Consider the following 17,313-nt stretch of genomic DNA (forward strand, 5'->3'; position numbering starts at 1 on the left):
ATATCCACTGTCATTTCCTACCATGCAGCACAGTCAATTATGAAGCAGCCTGTGTGAAGTGGACGTTGCTAGCACCACCCCCACCTGGGTCTCCTCAATTTTGTAGGAAGTAAGAAAGCTATATTTCACTTCTTAGTCCCTCACAGTGCTCAAGGCCAGATGACTATTGTCTTAGTAGATTATGAGCACAAGTGAGGTGTATCACTCCTGGGTCAGGTAATGAAAATCCCTCTCCTAACCTTACAACCATTTTTCCCCTTGGGTGGTGAGTGTAGAAGTGGTGCGTTCAGATGATGAAGCCACATGAACAGACTGGATCACTGTGTCATTGAGCAAGAGGCCTGGACAGGGTCCAACCTAGAGCAGACTGGGCGTATAAGAAATAAACTAGGTAATAAACCCCCGAGATCATGGGTTTATTTGCCACCACACCATAAGCCCAGCCTAGCCTGACCAAGAAAACAGGCCATGACTATCATTTGCCTTCATTAGTCTCCTGGCCCACAGAAGACTAGTGAGGGTGGGAGTTGTTTGATCATGTAGAGTTAACTTACTAGGGCACTATCAACATCCCATTTCGTTTAGCTCTGGGTATATTTCAGAATGGTCCCCTCGTATTTCTACCCTTTTATTCCTGGGAGGGAATAACTTCCCCATACAAGTCATTCTCAATAAAGGAAGGGCTGGTGTTTTCTTTTACTACAAAGTAGACTAGTGATTGGTCTAGATGGGCAAAGCCACAATCCTATGGACGAAAAGAAGAGTTTCAACTAAAAGGTTAGGGTCATATTAGTTGTCACTGTGCCCAATATTTGCCTGTTTTCTCTCAGCCACCCGCCCCACCACCTCAGCTCTATTCTCTGTACTGTGCCACTGGGCCAGGGAGTTAGCAAGCAATATTTTGCAGACTTCTGGTCTACCTGGCGTTCTCTTGGGTTCCACCAATGGGACACAGGGTTGGGAAGTCAGAAGTCAAGGAAGAGAGAGATACTTCCTGCTTCTGGATCTGGCAGTGTGGCAGTTGATATAGAGAAAACAGAGATAGGGTGATTTCAGACTCCAGCATCCCAGACAGGGGCTGCATGGTCTCACCTATTTCAGTGCTTATTAGTGGATGTGATCACAACAGCACAGCTAGCAATGCATCAACAGGTATAGTTGGTCTGGGTCTACCCAGAACACTAGCAGCTCTTAATATTTGAGTATTACTTCTTTTTCGTTTTGCTCCTCCAGCCTTCTGCCTATCCCTTTTTCACTCTTACAGTGCCTTCTACCCCACAGCAGCCAACTTTTGAATTAAATTCTGTGTGTTTTGAAATTCCTAGGATGGTTGATGAGATCTTGAGGTTGTAATGACTTTAAAATTCTATTTGTATCCTGAGTGAAGGGAAACCGTTTTGATAGCCACATTTGAAGCATGCTATGAAATCAAAAAAGTCTATATTCAAATATTAGCTGGGACATACCCACACTATTCAGTGTCACTGAGTCTCACTAGCCTTTTCAGTAAAATGAACATGATAATATTGTCATACTATTAAAATGTACTCATGATAATGTATTAGTTATTAATATTAAGTACTAAGTGAGATTTATAATGATCACTAACATTTCTTAAGTGCTGGCAGTGCCAGTCATGGGCTAGTGCTTCTTCATAGGGACTGTTATACAATCTATAATGCTGTGAAGTGGGTTTCATTGTTATACACATTTCATAGATAAAGAACCTCAGCTTAAAGAAGTTAAATAATTTGCTCAAGTCAATGATTTAGTATGTTTGAAGCCAATACTCTAAACTCTGCAATCTGTGATCTGACCCCCAAGCCAGTGACATAATCACCACGAGACAACACCATCCTCATCATATCAGAACTGCCAAATGCAGTGCCTGCCCCATGACAGTCACCTAGTAAATGGCAGATATTATCACTTGTCATTAATAACTACAGGGGTCACTTGGGCTGAGGGCAACTGACCATGCTAAACCAAAAACATCAGAGCTTAGATTAGGATGCCACCTTTGACTTGGCCCCCTGTTTCATTTCTCACGGACCAACATGGCAGGTGCAAATGTACTATGGCAATGGTGTTGAGCCATAATGTTTGTACCCCAGGGGAGCCAGAAGCGGTTCACATTTCCTCTGCCCATATACCACAAATACAGAGGGACACAGAAGTTGAGCTGCTTGCAGATGTTAGACAATATGCCCACTCCTCCTCCTTACTGTGAGCCAAGTTCATCTGTTGGAATACTGATTAAAATAACCAAATGTCAGAGCTGAATTCGCAAGATGACCTGATCCAGCAAAATCACTGGGACCCTAAAAAGTGAAGTGTCATTTTCTTAACGCTTTCTCCTCAGATCATTTTAAATGACCTCCTCTCTGAAATTTGCCTGAAAACCCTGCCTCTTTTTGTGTTTTCCCTTGAAACACTTTGCGATATGATGGATGGAGCATGCCAAATAAAAATAAATTGGATGGTATTCCCTCTTATTATCTATGATTCCTTGATCGTCCAGCAGAGTTTTTAATAAACATTTGAATTATTTACAGTAATCTACAAAGGCATTTTAATCGTGCATGTAGTAGACGGAAGAGAGTGAAAAATGTCTTTGTTTCACTGTGACGGAGCCAATGAACCATGTCACAAATGATCGCCTGCCTCATTTGTAATTATTCATGGTAAAGATCTTCACTCAGTGGCAGAAATTTTCTGGCTCTGGGTCCTAGTGATTAGGCGAGCATGGGAGTTATTGGACACAGTCTCACCCCAGGACAAACTGTACTGCACACAAAGTTTGGGATGGACTTCAGTGAAGGAAAGGCAGAAGGTGACAGATGTTCCTGCCAGTGGGTCACTTTCAGCCTAGTCCCAGAGTGATAAGCTTTTAGGTCTATCTTTCCCACCCATAAAGGCATCACAATGTGGTCACTCTGACCGCATAGTTGGTATCTGTGTTCAATTATTTTAAAAAAAAATTAGCCAGCTGCTCTGCACCCTATTACAGTCTTACCCATGCCGACAGAGCCCAGTGTGGGTTAAGTCAATGGAGATTGTCTGATGAGACCAGGTGCCTTTAAGCTAACTCAGACCGGACGCTGACATGCAAATATTCCAGGCTTGGCTAACATCTGTGGTCTTATTGACTTTGTTCTCCAGCTAGCTTCCCTTCTAGTCCATCTGCTTCCTATGTTTTGACTTTACCTTCTATTCTAAGCTGTGTGTACTCTCTGGAGTTTTCTTATAATGGATCATTTTCTTTTTTACAGACTGATTTTCTATGTTCTCTAAGAATTTGGGGACTCTCTCTTTGCTAGACCCTTATGCAAAAGCCTCTAGCTATAGCCCCTTGGGATAAAATGGCCAGCAGCACTCTGGGAAAGGAAATTCAAAAAGCCAGATAAATCAGTGGCTCTCTACTCTGGGGCACCTGAGAATCACGAGACTTGTAAGCAAACCAATGTTCAGGTTCTCGCCCAGACTAATGGAATGAGAATTTTGGAGGCTGAAGTCTAGGCATTGTATTGTTTAGAGTTTCAGGATGACTTTAATATTCCACTGGGGCTGAAAACCACAGATCCAGATAATCTGAGATGTCACTTCTGATTAGGAAAGAAGAAAATACTCATCAGTTGTGGTCGATCTATATCTACACAGATTGAATTAATTGAAAATTGAGCTTCAGTCAAAAATTATTGATTAAGGTTTGCCCATGCACCAAGTTTTTCCAGAAGCCAGCCCTGAACCTGGTACATTTTAGTTATATGAGCCAATACAACTTCTTTTTCCTTAAGCCAGCTCAACTGGGACTTCTGCCCCCTAAAAGTTGTCCTTGATATGAACAGGAATGTAAATAAGGAGGTGTGGGAGTGTAAGAGGGAAAGTGAGTGTGTGTGTGTGTGTGTATTAGTGACTATGTGAGGGAGTGTGTGTGAGAGATAAATTATCTAAATAAAACAAAACATTATCAAACCATCCAGAGGAAAGGGAGGGCATTGAACCATTGTCTGTTTGAGATGTTTTAACTTACAATAACTGAGTCTTTCATTAAATTGCTATATTTTATGACCAAATAAATAAAATAGAGCATTTGTTTTATTGTCATGTGGGTACCACGTGTGTGGTGGGGGTGGGGGTACAGGGGGAAGAGAGAGACAGAGACAGAGAAAGAAGTATAAGTGGGCAGGATTTGCAATGAAGCTCCTTTATCACACATTTTATTCTCTCAGAGGACATTTTACCCCAAACAGATATTATAGTATAAGAGTCCATTGTGATGGAATGAAACATTTGAAATGCAAGTTTCACAACATTCAAACGTACCATGAGAGGTCTCCCCTGGAGATAAACAAAGGAGAGGCAGGAAAGGAAGCTTACAGACAGGAGTTTTATAGCCATGACCATGAACATAGACTATGAGGACATATTTAAGGGGTGCTGAAGAGCCAAATGTATGGAACTGAGGTCAGGAACAGACCTGGACATCATGAATTGTAAGGTTACAGGCACACACCATGAAGGGACTCTGGAAATCAGAATGAAACCGGGAAGACTTAGGTCTTCCCATTTGAACTTGGGTTTTGAAGCTTCAAGCTCCAATTGACAATGTTGTTGCATATCCTCTACAATTAGGAAAACTACAATTAGAACAGAATCACAGGATCCTTATGAATATTTTTAGTCTGTCTCTTTGTTTTCATCAGTGTTTAAAATTTTTCTTTATAACTAATGTGTTTTTATGTGAGGAGACTGTGTTTACTTATTTATTTTAACCTACCTCCTACTGCAAATAATATCCCCTGCATCTCCTGCATATTTTCAAGTAAAATAGCATGACATGTTTCACTGGAGCAGTGTGAGAACAAGCATGTGACTATAAAGAAATAAATTTCATTTTTAATTTAAAAAAAAGTATCTGGAGCCCTACTGTGGGCATTGGACTAGAAATAAAGCCTGAAATGCATAATATATCCATTCCTTCAACAAAGATTTCCTGGACACCTATTATATTCCAGTCTTCCTGTTGCATGTTATATACATGATTTAATTTAATCATTACAAGCCAATAAGATGTATAGATAAGGAAAACTGAAAGCATTATATTTTTCTGAATATAAAACCCATGTGTTTTCAATTATGTTACATTTTGATGAGCACCTATGATGTGCTAAGTACATTATACATGTTTTATTAATTACTTATGTAAAATTCCCTATTAAGATTACCATTTTATTGTGGAAGGAAATGAGGCTCAGGCAGAATAAATAACTTCACAGTCACAGAACAGCCATTTAAATCCAAGTATGTCTGATTCCAAACCCCATTCTCTTTTTCTCACCAGTGACCATCTGCAAGTGGGAATCAGGATAGGGAGAGAGGTGAAGGAAGATGATGGAGATAAGATGCATATTAAAAATGAAAAGTGATAGGAACATCTGGGTGGCTCAGTTGGTTAAGCATCTGCCTTCTTCTCAGGTCATGATCCCGGGATCCTTGGATTGAGCCCTGCATCTGTCCGGCTCCCTGCTCAGCAGGAAGTCTGCTTCTCCCTCTCCCTCTGCTCTCCCCCAACCCCGACTTGTGCTCTCTCTCTTGAATAAATAAATAAATAAAATGTTTAAAAAAATTTGAAGTTGTACATTTACATTTATATCACACACTTCCAAGTAATACCCCTGGATGACTTTCTGCAATCATGTATAGCTCTTATTTTGAGCTTAATGGTTATTCTAGGAAGTTCATAAGATATTAAGTCTCCAGTAAGTGAAATGAAAAACAAGTGGAAAAATAAGAAAATAATATAAAATATTTACAAACAAGAACAGTAAGATTATAGGTGCTTTTCCCTCTTTTTTTTTACCTGTATATTCTCATTATTTATTTGAAATTAGTGAGCATATGTGGCTTTTGAAATAAAAAGACAAATGTTGCTTAAAATAATACGGGGAAGATGTGAATCAATCTTATTCCTTTGCATTCATATTTTGGTGTTGACTATGTATAGTGATGTCTGGCTTGACAACTCTTATTCATCAGGCTTGGGTCTAGGGGAGGAATCACTAACTCTCCAACAAAATTATCTTTCAGAACATAATTACGTGCTATCAGTGAGTATCCTAAGGGAGATGATGGTAATTCCCCAAAATAGAGTTCTGCAGATGACTTGGGCAAAACAGCATTATTTTTGGAAGTACATGTCCTCCCAAGGGGGCTATTTTGAAGGGGATAAGATTATCTTAGAGCTCTCAGTTTGTTAAACATCTGTCACAGTATATTACAGACTCACCCAATTGTCTACCAAACCAAAGGGAAGAGAGAAACAGAGTTTAAAAAGCAAACAAAAACATTGATGGATTGGAATTTGGAAACTTGGAGAAGTACCTTTCTTCTCTCAAGCCTTAGAGCACTACACTCATCTGGTTTTCAACTCACCTAACTGGCCACTTCCTCTGGGTCTCCACTGATGACTCCTCCCTTTCTCCCACGGATGAGTACTTGAGCTCTTCTGATACTTAATCACTCCTCACATGACATCATCTAATACGTGTCTTTAATGTCTATCTCTATGCTGACAGCTACTAGATTTATAGTTCAGCTTAGATCACTCCTCTGATGTCCAGCTACCTACTTAATATCCCCACATGAATAACTAATACATATTTGAAACTTATCATGCCTAAAATCACATTTCAGATCTTCCCTCCAATCCGACTGTCCTCCATGTTTTTCTTTCTTTGTTTTTTTTTTTTTCAACTCATTTAAGGGCAACTCCATATTTCTGTTTGCTCAGGCTCAAATCTTTGCAGTCATCTTGAATTCCTCTGTCCATCTCTCATACCAAGCAGTGAATCCACCAGCAAATCCTTTAAATCATAACAAGAATTCAGTGCTTCCCAGGACCTTCATCATCACCCCCTTAGTCAAACCACCACCATCTCACTCCAGTCATTTCCAGGTTTGCCCACCTCTAGTCAATTCCTAACATAGCAAGCATTGCAACCTTTTCAAAAGGTAAGTTAAATTATGTTCTGATGCTGCTCAAAATCCATGCATGCTTTTCCATTTCACAAAAAGTAAAGCCCAAACATTTACAGTGGCTTACCAGGTTGCACAAGGTCTAAACCCTCATTATTTCTCTGACCTCCTTACCTACAACTCGTCCTCACTTCCTCCGCCCCAGCCAGCTGGCCTCCTTGCTGTACCTCAACGTGCAAGTCCCACGACCACCCCGAGGCTTCTGTATTTGCTGTTCTTTGCACCAGAAACACTCCCATAACACCAGTGTCAGAATTCTCTTCCTCATTTGTGAAATGAGTTTAATTTGTATTCTCCAAAGGAAACTTACCATACTTATAAAATGGAACAGATTCAGTAGCTAGCTTCTGATTTATTTGCTATAGAAAAGGGCAAGTTCCATGAAAGCAGAGGGCTCCCAAATTCTAAACCAAAGCTAACCCACCAGGCATGTGCCAGGAGAATAAGATGGGAACCAAAAACTGAGTTAAGTAGGGATATTCTGCTCCCGTGGAATAAAGTTCAAGCAGGAGACCTCACAGCCTCAAACAACCTAAGTCTAAGAACCCTAGGAAATCACATGTTATTTTTGGCCTGAAAAGACTCTTAGCCTAGTGATCTTGAACAGAAGCTTTACTTTCCTTATAGGTGCTATTTTCACTATTTCATATCCCAGTCAAGCATGTATAAGCAACTCTGCTCTTCCTCTCAAATGTATTTCTTTTTATATTTCCTATCAGTTACCATACTCAAATAATGAGATAAATTTGTGTTATAGAAAGGCAGATACTACATCAAAAACTAATGATGTACTATATGTTGGCTAATTGAATTTAAATAAAAAAAGAAAGGTAGATAAATATATACAGAATAGTTTGTGTAGAGCCAAGCCCTTAGAGAATTAGTTAAAATCATGCCACATATAAAATTCAAGTGATCTACCTTGAAGTAACCCATGGCCATTAGATCTACTATATGCAAAGCACCATGGTCATCACCGTTGATCCTATAAAATAAAGAAAACATGACTTTGACCCTCAAGGAGTTTACAAGACACACAGAGACACACAACTCTTAAATATAATTAATAGGGTGAAAAAGGCTATAAATAAGCTACAAAGAACTTTAAGCAGAAAAAAAGAAAGGGGGACAAATTTAATTTAAATAATACAATTAGAAGAAGTTTCATGAGGTGACATTTTTTTATATGGGCTTTGAAGGACAAAAAGAATGTCAATAAAGTAGGAATGGAGAAGAGCCAAAAAGGCTTAGATTACATAGCTACTCCTTCGTTCATGACAAGAATTGCTTACTGAGAACCTTCTATGTGTCAAGAAACGTGTTAGAGACAAGTAAGGTATTTCCCATTCAGAAGGAAGCAAAACTACAGAGGTAAGAAAAATAAACTTGAAGAACTGGTTAAGACAGAAGGTAAAGGAGTGGTTAGTTGATAAGGCTGGTAGAGTGGGAACCGAAGGAGCTGGAAAAGGTGTCTTATTTCTAAAAGTGTATGATGTTATTGGAAAACTCAATGGAAGTGTTGATTTTTATTATTATAATCAATAGTCTTGCATGGTGAGCCTCAATACTTTTGAGTTCATGCAATAGCAAGATTTTCTGAACAGGGAAATGATATTCTCAGTACTCTTCTCAGGAGGGAAAAAAAAAAATGCTACCATGCCCCAAGGAGCACTGGGATGATAGGGTTCCTCAGACACAAATCCCACAAATTTCTCTAAAAGAGTTCACTCTGTTTGTTCCCAGGCAATTTTTAACCCACTTAGACAGAAAGTAAAACAGGGAAGCACAAGGCACCAAATTTGGTTATAAAGAAACTTGCTTTAAAGGGATTTTCTTAAAACTATTAAATGTGTCTGATGTCCCAAACTCAACTGTCTTTGGACTGGAGTTACAGAGTGTTAAAGCATTTATTCGGAATGATTGATACAGTGATGATCCCCAGCCATTTCTCTTTAAAAGCTCTGAGTGCGCAGTCATTCTTTCTTTGCTATGACCATCTTATACATTTCCATTTGCCAGCAGAATATGCCTCACATTTCCAATCTATACAATAAGCCATTGCGATTAAATATACCTCAGGCTCTCTATTCTGCCTTGTTCTATAAACACAATTACCACCAGTGTTTGTGTATTTAGATACTTGTATTTGATTTATGTGGACTCCAGTAACATTAAGTAAGATAATTCCACCTGTCCTGAGAATGTTCATCTTCATTTCCTACTGAATCTGGTTGGGATGCTTGCCTGCCTGCCAAGACTTAAATGGTAGACAACAACCCATCTTGGATACCTGACAACCTATCTTGGATAGCTTCAGTAAACTACCATTTGAACATAAAGAGAAATTTATAAATATATCATACACTGAAATTTACCAAACAGTATAGCTTCCCCAAAAATTTAAAAAAAAAATGAGTAAAAATTGCAATCTTTCTGCCATATAATTTCATTGTCTTCCAAACTCAATATTTCCTAGATGGCTTTTATGATACATGCATAGTAAACTGCAAACAGACCCAAGTTAGTGTACCCTGAGGAGTGGATGGCCAGGGAAATTTCCCAGTATATACATGTAGACTCCTTAGGCTCCTACAAAGATGAGAGTTGACCTCTTTCTACTAAAAGAAATAATAGAGACATTCAAAAGCCAAGCTACAGGGCAGTGAGAAGATAAGGAGGTAAAAAAGCAGACAAACAAGGTTAGCCCTTCTCCTTTTGCCCAGGTCTGTGGATTGGTGATTTGTTGTGTGAGTTGAGGGGCTCCTGGTATCCAAGGTAGAACAGCTGAGCCAATGCTAGAGTTGGCAAGGCCCACAGTGGGTCCCCAAAAGGATGGAATTAGAAGATAGACCTGAAACTTCATCTCCCCCCCTCAATCTTTAACTCCCTTCACCTCTTCACCCTGACAACTCCCAGATGTGTATTTTCAGATTCAAGCTCTTCCCTGAACTTCAGACTCATTAATTCAACTACCAACTGCACTTATATATGTTGGAGTCTTCTGAAATCAAACATCCAAATTAGAAACTCCTTCTTAAATCCACTTCTCCCAAAGACTTCTCCATGTAATTAAATGGCACCACCCTTCCCCCAGTTACAGAGTCCGAAAGTCTGATCATCTTCCTTGGTTTCTCTTTTCTCTGATGTCCTTTATATAATCCATTTAGCAAGTCCTGACACAGCTATGTTAGAATTATACTACAAACTCAATCACTTCTTACCAAATCTATGGCTAACACATAAAGCCAACCCCAATCATGTCTCCCCTAGCTAGACTACCACAGAAGACCTTTAATGGAGTTCCTGCTTCTGTACTTCCACACATTGTCTTGTGTCCCCAACAGTGAGGTCTCCAGGCAGAGCAGCCAGAAAATCAGCAAGCAAGAAAATCAGATTATCTCAGTCCTCTGCTTAAAAATGTCCCAATGACTGACCACCTGGTTTTGAAGAAACTGGAAAATGATTAGCAGGCCTACAAGGTCCTATATGATCTGGCCCTCCTTACTGCTTAGACTTCACCTTGACACAGCTGCCCCTCACGCATCTTGCTGCACCCTCACCCTTGCTGTGTTTTCAATATGGTCGGTGCTTTGCTGCCTCCAACACTGTACACTAGCTGTTACCTCTTATCAAAATGTGTTCTCCACAATTTTTAAAGGGATAGACACTTCATATCATGTGGGGTTTTGTCCAAGTGCTGCCTCTTAGATCATCCTACCTAAAATAATCCTCACCTCCACCCTCTATACACTGACCCAACTACACCCAACTACATTTTTTTCCTTAGCATCCACACCGCCTGAAAAATGACCTCTTTGTTTGCTTGTTTAATACCTGTAGCTTTCAAAGGAAAATAATTCCCCTAAGAGGTCAAGACTCTGTCTCATTTACCATTGTTTCTGCAAAACTTAGACCAGTGCCTGGCACATCATAGATGCTGAGTACATATTTGTTAAATCAAAATACTATCTTGGCCGGGGGGGGTGCCTGGGTGGCTTAGTCATTAAGCATCTGCCTTCAGCTCAGGTCATGATCCCAGAGTCCTGGGATCGAGCTCCACATCGGGCTCCCTGCTCCACGGGAGGCCTGCCTCTCCCTCTTCCACTCTTCCTGCTTGTGTTCCTGCTCTCGCTACCTCTCTCTGTCAAATAAATAAATAAAATCATTAAAAACAAAACGACAACAACAACAACAACAACAAACCTACTATCTTGGGGTGAAACAAGATAGCTGCCAACCTTCCAGCCACAGTGCATGATGACTGCATTAAAACTATCTGGAATTAGTTTAGAGGAAATTTCTATTTCTGTACACCCTCTTATAAATTCAATGCTTTTTGTGCATAGTTTCTTGTTTAGCTTTTTTTCATTTTTTTCTTTTTAATGAGTACAAATGAAGTGAATGACCATGACTCTTTTTGTTTTGTATAGCAATCATTCCCTTGAGTGTTGAAATGGAAAATTAGATACAAAGACTTTTTTTTTCTTAAAATAAAGGCCTAAGGAATGGTAGAAAAAAAGCACATTGAGACTAGAATCATAAATTCTGTGTGTGAGAGTAGATGTTTTTTAGAGAAAACCTCAACCCTATGCAGGAATTCCTGTCTCTGAATTAGCTATCAGGGCACCCTGTAAAGCTTTAGGCATAGGGCAACGTAAATAAAAGTCAGAATTTAATTAAACTTCCACATATGTACTGTAATGGATCTTGCTATATATGAAATAAAACAAATATCCTTTGCTTATGTTTTAAAATTCCAAATAAAAGACTAAAAAGTGCCATTCTTGGCAACCACTTGAGAGAGTAGCTGAACTTTGGGTGTTCCACCTAAAAAAACAAGACTAATAACACCCCCCACCCCAACACACACACACCACTATGATAAGGATTAAATAAGAAAAAGTAGGTGAATAGGTTTTGATTAGTGTAATGTGTACAGTCATCAAACATAACGATCATCAAGAGGATTAGTCATCAAAGAGTTCCATCAAGTCCGGGAAAGCCCCAGATCAATTAGACATGGTTTAGCCCAGATGCACCCCTTTCCTTTGGTTTGGCAGAAAGACAATGTGGTGTTGCAGAACAAACACAGATGTGGGGGGCAGGATACTGGGACCATGGTCTCAACTCCAGCATTAGCTCACTGGGTGCCCTTGGGTCTTTCACATTATTTCTCTATCCTTGATTTTATTATTTATTAAAAGAAAGAGCCTGAAGGTGTGATCTCTAAGCATCTGCCAGCTCTACACATTATGCTTTTTTTAATCCTTGGTTCAACCATCGTACGATGCTGCTAAACCATGGGAACCTGAGTGGATGCTATCTATGTCCACTCCTTGTATTTCCTATCAGGACAATAAATTGAGGGAAATGTCTGTAGGATAAGAGACACCCTAATGGGCTGATAAATCAGTTTCAGCCTTGGCACTTCAACAAGAGTGCGGCCAGGTTTGAGAGATGAGCTGTGCTAGACCATGAGAGGTAGACTGTGGCCTGAGAAGTTATCTCACTGGACACACCCCTTTACCCCAATAGGCAGAAACTGGATACTGAAGACAAAACAATAAAATTAACCCTATTACACTGCTTTTCTCCAACTTCAGAGCAGCTTCATCTCACCTTTTGCTGTGTGAAGTGGAGATCTCTTTGTCTCTGTCTCTGACAGCCAACCAAAATACAAAGTCTAGTAAGGCAATACTAATGTTCTCGGTCTCTGTCTAGACTTCCACTATCTTGTTGTTTTGGGTTTTTTTTTAAGATTTTATTTATTTGTCAGAGAGAGAGAGAGAATGAGCGCACAAGCAGGGGGAAATGCAGGTAGAGGCAGAAGCAGGCTCCCCACTAAGCAAGGAGCTTGATGTGGGACTCAATCCCAGGACCCTAAGATCATGACCTGAGCAGAAGGCAGACGCTCAACCAACTGAGCCTCCCAGGCATCCCTAGACTTCCACTGTCTTGTATACCTACTGTTCTCATCTGCTGCTGCAAAGATTTTCCTGCCATAAGCACAAAACTAATAGAACATTTTTTACTTTAAATAAATGAATGAATAAATGAAGATTTGCTTTCAACCTAAAAAGAAAGTGAAATGGAAGAGTGAGCTATTTTCCCATATTTAGTTTTAGTCCTTTCTTCCACCTAGTGCTGAATCCTATAGAAAACAAATATAGGGAGATTATCTGACTTAATTTTGTAGATTTTATTGCAAAATATTTATTTTTAGTTTATTAAGACTGATAATCCTATCTTTTAACTATCTTAACACTGACCAAGATTTCCCATGCCTCTAGCATAATCAGGCTGACTCAATTAACACCTTAAGAAAAAAGAGCAGATTTTCAGGAGTCACTAAAACCTAAGATGTAAAAAGGAAGAAGGTGAAAGAAGAGGAGGAAGAGGGAGGGAAGGGAGAGGAAAGGAAGAGGAAGGGGAGAAAAGGAAAAGGAAGGAGAAGAAGGCAAGGGGGAAGGGGAGGAGGAAGGAAGGAAAGGAGGGAGGGGAGAAAGAGGAAGGAAGGGAGGGAGGAAGGAAGGAAGGAAGGAAGAAAGAAAGAAAGAAAGAAAGAAAGAAGAAAGGAAGAAAGAAAGAAGAAAGAAGAAAAAGAAAGAAAGAAAGAGAAAGAAAAGAAAAGAAAAGAAAAAAGAAAAAAGAGAGAAAGAAAGAGAGAGAGAAAGAAAGAAAGAAAGAAAGAAAGAAAGAAAGAAAGAAAAAGAAAGAAAGAAAGAAAGAAAAAATGAGTGAAAGGCTTTCCCGGTGAAAGAAAAGAAAAAATTACTATCAGGCAAGTCTTCAGCACTGTAAGAACACAAGCAATGGAATCTGCCTAAGGGTCTGGTTTAGGAATAAGCAACAGGTATAGCATGTGCAGTCCTCAGGAAACCACACACCCAATTCCTAGTAGAGTTGAGTCAAGCCTTTATCCTTCTACTATTCAAAAGTAGATCTCTTTAGTTTGGAGTATAGTATTTCCTTTTCCAACCACAGTATTAAAAGCCAAAGTTACGGATGCTCCAAAGAACTATTAACAATCCCTGTCTTAATTTTGTTTCCTTCCAAAGGAAGACTATAAGAATTAGTCTGTCTGTGCGTCAGAATTTCACTTGCTCACTGCCCATTCATCAGAGAAACTGCAAGCACATTTGGCAGAAGGATGGAGAGAACATGGTGGGATCATGCATCATCTCATATCCACCCAAATTATATTTTCTGCAGATCACAGATTATTATATTGGAAATAAGAGAGGAAATAAGTAAGCAATTGGTATCATGGGAGGAAGAAAAGCATGACCCTCCATAACTTTGTAACTCTGGGAAGACTTTATGGATTATTATAGTAGTGAATATGTAGGCAATCACTGAATTCTCAATGAGTTACACTGTTGAGCACCTCTTCTCTGCTCTGTACTATAACAATGCACAAAGAAATGTGTGACTAATGCTTGAATTAAGAACCTTATTTAATATGGTTCAAAGATCCCTAAAATCAATTCGAATGAATTTAGACCCCTTTGACAAAAATAAAGGCATCACTGACTTACCACTATTGCACAAAAAAGTAAGCTGTGAAGAGGTTTGTAGATGAGAAAATGAGTGACTGTTGCCCTAGTCAAGAAAGTTTATATAAGCCTGAGTAGCCTCATCTAATAAACATTGCATTAGGAATTTGAGTTTTATTATCAAGACCAGCAGTCTTTGTAGGGTGCAAAACAACACACTGGGATGCAGAAAGAAATTATTAAGACTTCCTATTTATAATATTAAGCTAAAAATATAAAGCAAATAAGCTTCACTCACATTGCCATGTGGATTGTCTCTGAAGCCCTTGCTTGGGTCAAACATAAGATGGTCCCACGTCCCATGGGGTAGACAGGTGTCCTGTGGGCACACTGAGGGCCCAAGACAGGGGCTTATAGCTTTAGCCTTTCTTATTGGCTCACTTTAAGCACATTGCAACATGCTGTAGTCCTGTGGACCAGGTTGAGCGGATTTGTGTATTACATTAACCGGTTTTAATTAAACTAAAATAAAATGGACAAATGGTTTAAAGGATTTTTTCCCCAAGAGCTGCAGACTGAAGATAATACTAATAACGCAAGTAAAAGCAAGCAAGTCAAAAAAGGCAAAGCTGACACTTTCCCTCAGCCTTGTAGGTAGTTCTTTCTTTATCAGCCGCGAGATGAAGCAAAAATAATGACTATGTAAGCACTTCTGAGAAGGCATCAGCTAAAATTACTAGAAATCATCAGGAAGATTTTCTGAAATATTTACAGCTACTATTGTCAAGAATGAACTTTGTCTTAAATGTATCTTTTGTTATAAACAAATCATAGTATAAATTCAGCATGATTACTAAGACATGATAAATACTTGTTTTTAATAAAATACTTTTCTTTCATCCTATTCTCAAGTCTTTCACAAATAGCATAGTAGTAGTATACTATCGATGGCTTAATATTGTAATTCATGGATACACTTTATAGATATTAATATATAATATAAATATAAACATTTGAGCAATCCCATATTCAATAATGTTTAACGCTAGGATTCCTGAAAAAAAAAAAATGGAAACCATTGTTTTAAGAAAATGTTTTTAAATAGAGGAATAACCTGAAAATCTAGTTTTGGAAAGGTAACTAGCTGACTGAATTACAGGGAGTGGGTTGTAGGAAAATGTAAGAGCAGAGTTATCCACCAAGAAGTTGATCAAAGCAGATCTCAAGGAATCAAGTAGACTTCTCTCTAGTTTCCACACTGCAAAACAGTCCTGAGTAAAAAAGTATTTGTCCACAGGGAATTATCTTTTAGAGAAATAACAGAACCCAGAGAAAAAAACATAATAGGGTTAAAAACAAGAACAAGGGGACAAGAGTCATACCACCACTCTCCATTAGCTGCTCTGAGCTAGAACTGAGGGGAGGGGAAGGAGAAACTTCTCCCTCTCCTAGTAAGAGAATGAAATCTGCTCTTTTCCTTCCTAGGATCCCTGTGACTTACATTTGAAAGGATCTACAAGGCCAGCCTTCTGTGCGTCTCAAATTTTACTAGGCAAAGAAATCTGAGGATCTAATGAAAGTGCGGATTCTGACTCAGTAACTAGATTGGGGCCTGGGAATCTGCCTTTCAAACAATCTCTCTGATGCTGCTATTGCTGGTGGTAGATGGATCCCATCTGAGGAGCAAGGCTTTAGAGCAATCATCTTCAAATTTATTTATACTTGTATTAAGTGCCATAGAAAATGTGAGAGCATACATTGCCCCATATTTGTGGATTTATTAATGTGTAAAGTAATATATATTTTATCACTTGCTACCAATATTATGGGTGTCATAAAATGCAATTAAAAGTAGAAAATTGCAAATGATAATATTTACAATAAATGTAAATAGAAGTTGTGATGTCTTCACCCACTACATAGGATCATATTTCATACCCCCAGGACAGGTACCCTACGCTGGAGGCTGCAGGCCTAGAAGGTGAATATTAGTTACTTGGTTTTCTTTTCTTTTTTTTTGTCTAAAATGTGGGTAGTAACTCCAGGTGAATAGCAGTGCCTTAAGGTATTCATGTAAGCCAGCTCTCAAAGATTCCAAAATGGAAATTAGTTGAATCTTGTGTGTATTTCTAATATATAATTTCTTGTAAACTTAATTCTTTTTGAAAATAGCATGATTAGTCAATCACTAATTATTAACCCTTACAGAACATGTTTAGGTTAAAATAAATACCAATTTTCAAATAAATACAGAAAACCTAGAATCAATCAAGTGCTTTTCTAACTAAGCTGAATTGAAATCATGCAAATTCCTACATAATCAAACACTTCTATATTCTTCTGGCTATTTTTTATCTAGCGTGCATAAGAATTCCCTATGGAATTTGTTTAAAATACAGATTCTTGTGTCTTACAGATTCTTACTCAGAAATCTGAATGAAATAAGAACTAGAGAGCCCCGAAACAGACCCATAAATCTATGAAAATATGATTTTTAAAAATATTTTATTTATTTATCTTAGAGAGAGTTGGAGCGTGGGAGGGGGGAGGTACAGAGGGAAAAGGGAGAGAGAGTCAGATGCTTAACTGACTAAGCCAGCCAGATGCCCCTATGAAAATGTGATTTTTAATAGAATTGGTATTTTTAATCAATAGGGAAATGGTGGAATATTCAATAAATAGTACTAGAATAATTGGGTTTACATGGATAAAAATTAAAAGGAGTCATTTGGATCTCAGCAGGAAATAGATGGAACGTATGTATTGGATACTTTGAGAA

The sequence above is a fragment of the Neomonachus schauinslandi genome, chromosome 9 (genome assembly GCF_002201575.2).
Source record: "Neomonachus schauinslandi chromosome 9, ASM220157v2, whole genome shotgun sequence".
In the NCBI taxonomy this organism is placed as follows: domain Eukaryota; kingdom Metazoa; phylum Chordata; class Mammalia; order Carnivora; family Phocidae; genus Neomonachus; species Neomonachus schauinslandi.